Below are 6,000 nucleotides of genomic sequence, written 5' to 3'. Positions count from 1 at the left end.
AGAATTCAAAAACATTCCAGCAGGCGTCCCATATTCCATTGTATTGTACTGGAAAACTCCAATTCAACACTTCTAAACACACACCCCTGGGACACAGGAACAGTAGAGGGCTGGGGCACACGTGCTTTCATCCTGATGGGAAAACACAGGGCCACAATGGTGCCTTCATTCCTTTAGAATTGAGATTGTTCCAAATAAAATGTGCTCTGAGGCACTGAGGCATTCTTACAGATTCTTTACCAGACTAGCTCCAACATCGGGCTAGAAGAAATTTAAATTTTAACAAAACTGAATTACATACAAACGAATGTTACATTTCCAGCAATGATGCATATGTAAAATGTTGCATATCTATTTTAATTTCTTTTATTTCTGCATATTCAAAGATGCACCAACGAATTACAGAAGTGATAGAATGCTGAAGGTGTGGATAACTGACAGCATTCACAATCCTGTTTTGAGCCAAATTTAATTGTTCTGTATTGTGTACTGACTGGAAGGTGCTTAATTCAATGTGAAAAGGATTACTTTAGAATCCTTTACATTTTGCCTGTGCCTTGCTGATGTTGCTGGGGCTGACTTGTAGCACTAATACTTAAGAGTTATTTTATTTTTGCTGGAAATAGCTAGCTGTATTGTTGAATTCCAGAGAAGCAAGGCTTTTCCAAGTGGAAATGCCTTTAGCAGTCTGTCGTTACTAGGTTAATGTAACTAGCCAGCAGCTGAAGCTTAATGACTTCATAAATCTGTAGTTTTTCTGTAGTGTGCTGCTGCCTCACAGCTCATGGGATCTGTGTTCAGTTCCTTGCAGGTTCTGTGGGTGTTTAATCTGGGTGCTTGAGTTTGCTCCCACCTTTCCAAGATGGGGTAGATACATCAACTGGTGTCTTTCAATTGTCCCTGCTTGGTCATCCATGTGCACGTGTGTGAGACCTGGTCTCATCCATTTGATTTCAGTTGCTTGAAAGAAGCCAAGGTTTCAACAACATGGCCGGGTAGCTTGTTCCAGGCTCCCACAACTCTTTGCGTTCTGGTAATGCATCCATTGACCTGTCTGGTCTAGTCAGGTTAACTCCCCCAGTGACTTGCAGGCTCCACTCAGAGCAAAAAGCAAAACCTACTGTATAAAGTAGAGGGAGGGAACAAGGAGCAAGTAAGCTAAACTTTTAACAGTGCAGAGCCGGAATATAACAAAATGGAAGAATACAGAAGCCGGTGATTGGTACCAGCAATTAGAAGAGTGGGAGATTTACTTCCTAATGTGTTTGCTAACCATTGTGTCATTTTAAGCGTTGTTTATTTATAGCTTAGCCTTGTTTACTGTGGGACAGCCTGCTAGAATGCAGGGGCACCACATCTCGGATTTTAGAGACAAAACAACTCCAGCAGGGCCCTGGAACAATGGTGGGCGGAGCCGAGCAGGCTCCCACTGTCCACGGCTCTACAAAAAGGCATTGTCTGGACACTGCCTTGGCTCTCTTACAATAGCTGCGAGAGAGCAGAAGGAAATCCACTTTCTTTCCCACAATGCCCGTGCACGTCAGAGGGACCTATCAGAACCACCGCTGCCCACACCTGGTCCTGGAGAGGCACTGCCCTACGGTATGTGCGCAGTGCAGTCCTCAGAGCTGGGAACATAATGCACACAGATACTTGATGGGCGGGGGACATCTGTGCATTGCTGGAGAGACAACGGCCTCCCCTTTTGTAAGGTACTGGTGACGTTAATGCAGAAGTTGCTCAAATGTGGTGGCAGCCTCGGCTTTTATAGGACAAATGGGGGGGGAGCATATTCACTGTTCATACACGCTAAGCATCAGGCAGGGCATCATCAGCAGCTATTTTATTTTTAAAAGCGCCTTTCCAAATCCAAGGGTGCTGTCCACAGTACACAGTACAAAGAAAAAGACCAAAGAAAGTACAATAAAAGGTGAAAAACGAGAACATACAGGTGTATAAAAAGAGAATGTAGGGCAATCTGGCACAGGCCCGAGTAAAAAGGTGATGGATTTGAAGAGAGTCAAAGAATCTGTCTCTTGTAGAGTCTGAGGAAAGACAAAGGAGCAGTGACCCTCCTGACATCACCCTGCATCAATGTCTTTTATACCAGCTATGCTGACAGACAGACGCCGGTCAGATATCCAGCGCCCATTCGTCTGCTCTTCGGAAAACGTCGCCTGTGTCTGCGGCTCAAGACCTCGTCACGCGGAAAACGAAAAGAAAGAAACAGAGCGCAGCCTATTTCTGTCCGTGCGTCAGCTCGCGTCCCACGCTGGCAGTGCGTGGGTGACTCGCCAGTCACACGCCGCTCCCCGAATCCCTTTCACCACCTCGGTGGCAAATGAAACGCCAGCGTTTGGCCAGGGGTAATTCCAAAAGTAATAGTAAAAGTAAACATCACTGTAATTCCTACAGTAGTACACAAGTGTGAGAGAGTTTTTTTGCTTGTGCAACTAGGACTCATGGTATTAGTGTACTGAAACAGCCTAGTCATAATATCCTGGAGCGTTCACTCTTTAATGAAGCTCTGCAGTGATATAGATCAACAAAATACCCAACTATATCAAACATATACAAAAAAGATGAGAACGTTTACAAAGAGGAGGCGATTTGGCCCATCTAGCCCTTTTGGTGGTTAGTTGTATACTGGTTAATATTGAAAGAAGCCAGGGTCTGGGTTTCAACATCATGGCTGTATAGCGTGTTACAGACTCCTACAACCCTCTTTGTAAAGAAGAGCCTTCTGTTCTTTCTTGCTTCTCTTTTACTTAAGCGGCACAAATCAGATGACTGGATGCTGTGACATTTTTTTTAATTTTCCATGTAAAATACAAAATACAGAGCATATATATTAGGGATAAAGCCAACCTGGAGATCATGACCTGTTTGTTCCACTCCCCTTGTTTCAGTGGTGAGAGACCAATAACACATTTCTGGGATTGCTATTTTTTTTCTTTATCATCCACTTTGGCACAGAAGCACAAACAGTACACGTGGGGGACAGCGATCCGGCGCACAACAACCAGATGCTAAATGTAGACAGCAAGTGCCGGCTGGAGATTTGTCCTCCTGTAACTTCGCTGAACCTCCCAGGCACACAGCACTTGTCCCGTGCAAACTACAGAGTACAAGAACCCAAATCATTTGCCTACAGGCTTCACTGACGCACATCTGCGGTTTACAGTCCTGTGAGGGCTTGTGTGTGACCATGCCAAGGAGGAACTGTCTCTATGAGACAAGTTCTGTTTTGAGTCTGTTTGCGTGTGTATGAGGACAACCCCGTGGCTCCACACGGCCTGGGAGATGTCTGAGACACGTTAGGTTTGGAAAAACGCTCTTAAGTTAAAGGGGATGGATGCATATTTACAAGCCCTGGAGACGCTATTGATGTGTCCTGAAACCCCAGTGGACAGCACTTCCACGGAGTCTGTGATTCAAAGTTCCGGAAAACCGTGTCTGCTGATGCACACTGGGAAAATGTCCGCAGCTTCTCGAAGGAGATGTTCCACCTGCCCAGCGGATCAAAGAGTCAGTGAGAATGACAGTGAGGCCTGTGGGCCAAAGCTCAGCGTGGGTGCACACACTGGAGTCAGCAGGATCTGGATTTAGATTAGACTCCCTTTGCGTGAGCAGTTTAGCTGTGTTGCAGTTTTCTGCTTGTTGTGGTCTCTCTCTTGCCACAGAAATATCTGAATTCTCCTTTTCCACGCTGCCTGTCTGTTCACGTGAACCTGCTCTGACGTAGAAGTGAAAGTAACAGATTTGAAAGGCCCAGCTTTTGAAACACTCATGCTGAAGTATTACATAAAATCAAACCAAAAATATTGAATATATAAATCCCTATATATAAAAAGTAATTGCATACAAAGCAGTCTACATTTTAAGGTGAGAGGGGGGTTGTGTTGTGTTTGAGCTACTGCACAGCAGCCTGCTCAGGGTTAAGTCAATTGGTCGGCTGTCAAACCCTGAAACGGATCAAGCCGCTGTGCATCAGGAGGCCACTGGGAGGGTGATTCTGCGGCATGAAGCACCGCATCGGATTGTGTGCAAAGGTGCGTCCGTTGGCGATCCATGCGCGAGACTGGCGTGGGCTGAGGTTTGGGTATCTGTGCGTCGGGTGGGGTGGTCAAAGCTCGTGGTGCTTTCGGTCAAACTGCAGATGCCCCCGGACGATACCAGCTGCCTTGCCAGGGAAGTGAAACTGCGGCCGTCTGCGTCATGTTCTCCTGCTGCTGGTCTCAGCTCCCTGGAGACAGTTCTGGTGCAGGAACAAGTGTCAGTGGAACAAAGCCAGAAGCAGGGCCTCACCACAGAGCAATGACCCCCCTTCGAGGGCAACCCAGGCCAGTCTCGGACTACATGAGCGACAGATGACACTGATCCGGACTGGGCTTGTGTTGAGAGTGCCCCCTCTCTGAACAGTGGAGAACAACAGGGGAGCAGTTCAGGCGCAAAGTGATGCAAAAAATAAAATGCACATTAGCTGGCTTGAAGGGTGGCTCAACTAGCTGGTGCTACCTAAAAGCAGACTTGAGTTTGCTCCAGATTGGTTCGTCGGGGGTTCCAGAATCCACTCTTCCACTACCACCTGCCCAACCTGAGGTTAAGGGACTGATAAATGTTAATTGGCAATTTATCACCAAGCTATAGTTCAATTCTAATGAATGTAGATGTTAATACCTTCCAGCATGTAGTGGCAGCAACCATAACATTATTTTTTTACAGGACAGGGTTGTTAGCCTTGTGCTCAACCTCCAACAGAGAGGACCTGGCACCCAGCGTGGGACACGAACCCACTACCCTGAGACTACGAGTCTCATGTTCTACCAACAGAGCTAGTCAGGGCCCCAGTTAAATTTGAAAAAGTGACCTCGTTCAGCATTGGACACCACAGTACTCTGGTCTGTTAGTAGAACTGGTCCCTTAGGTTCTCATAAAGGGACGTCTTTGAATGAGAAATGCCAAGGCCTCACAGAACTGTTCTGTGTTGACTGATAAAAATAACAAACCCTGCCCCCAAGGGCCTGAAGTGGCTCCGTGCTTTGGAGATCGGCCTGCTCCGCTCCAGTGAGCGGAACGGCCTGGCCTCGGCACCGAGCCTTCCCGCGTCCGTCTCGTGCTCCGGCCTGCCGCAGCTGTGTCCTCGGCCCCACGTTCCACAAGGGGATCGAGGGCGGGGTGCTGCCCCGGACGTGCTGCGGCGCTGTGCCTCCCAGCTGTTTCCATCGGGCAAGACATGCTGCCCTCCTGCCCTGTTCTTGGCAAAGTAACAAGATCAGAAAGAGCAGCATTCCAGCCCTGTGGTGGCAGACCTGCGCACAGGGGCTCAGGGTAGAGCAGGGCGGCTTGGCAGTGGGTATGTGTCTTCAGAAACTGAGCCCCTTCTGCTGATGCAGGGCTCTTCGGGCAGGCAGGTGCCCAGAGGGCTGGGTCTGCCCACTCCTGTGCCCAGCACAGAGCAGGTGACAGAGACAGCGGCCCGCCCACAGCTCTGCACGACTCCGGCTGATGTGGAGAACACGGACGCGGTGATTTTTATGACGCCATTCCAGAAAAAGGTTTGGGCTGCTCCTTGTTTTGGAGATCAGGTTACTGCCCGCGTCATGACAGGTTGAGGTGGGAGGAGAGGTGTGTGTGTATGTGTTGGGGGTGGGTGGGGGGTGAGATGCTATTTAAGGACAACTTCCTGTGAGATGGGGGGGGTGGGGGGCGCGCACCCTGCTAGAGGATGTGGCAGGGAGCGTGGTTTTCAGCAAGAAGTACAAGAGGTGCCCGAAGCACCGCGAAGACAGGATGTGGGCCTTCACTCGAGTGTGCAGACAGAGCTCAGCAGGGAGCAGACAGGAAGGACGTCACAGGCCCGGGCTTGCGAAACACAGGGGGCGACAGTGGTGGGACCACTGTCCCGATCAGGGTGCAGTTATACTTGCAACATTTGACAAAAGTGTTTGTTTACTACAGGCAACAAAATAGTCCTTCTTAACTAATCGTTTTGTTTTT

Source organism: Lepisosteus oculatus, chromosome 1, assembly GCF_040954835.1.
Source record: "Lepisosteus oculatus isolate fLepOcu1 chromosome 1, fLepOcu1.hap2, whole genome shotgun sequence".
NCBI lineage: Eukaryota > Metazoa > Chordata > Actinopteri > Semionotiformes > Lepisosteidae > Lepisosteus > Lepisosteus oculatus.
This window is presented reverse-complemented; position numbering follows the sequence as displayed.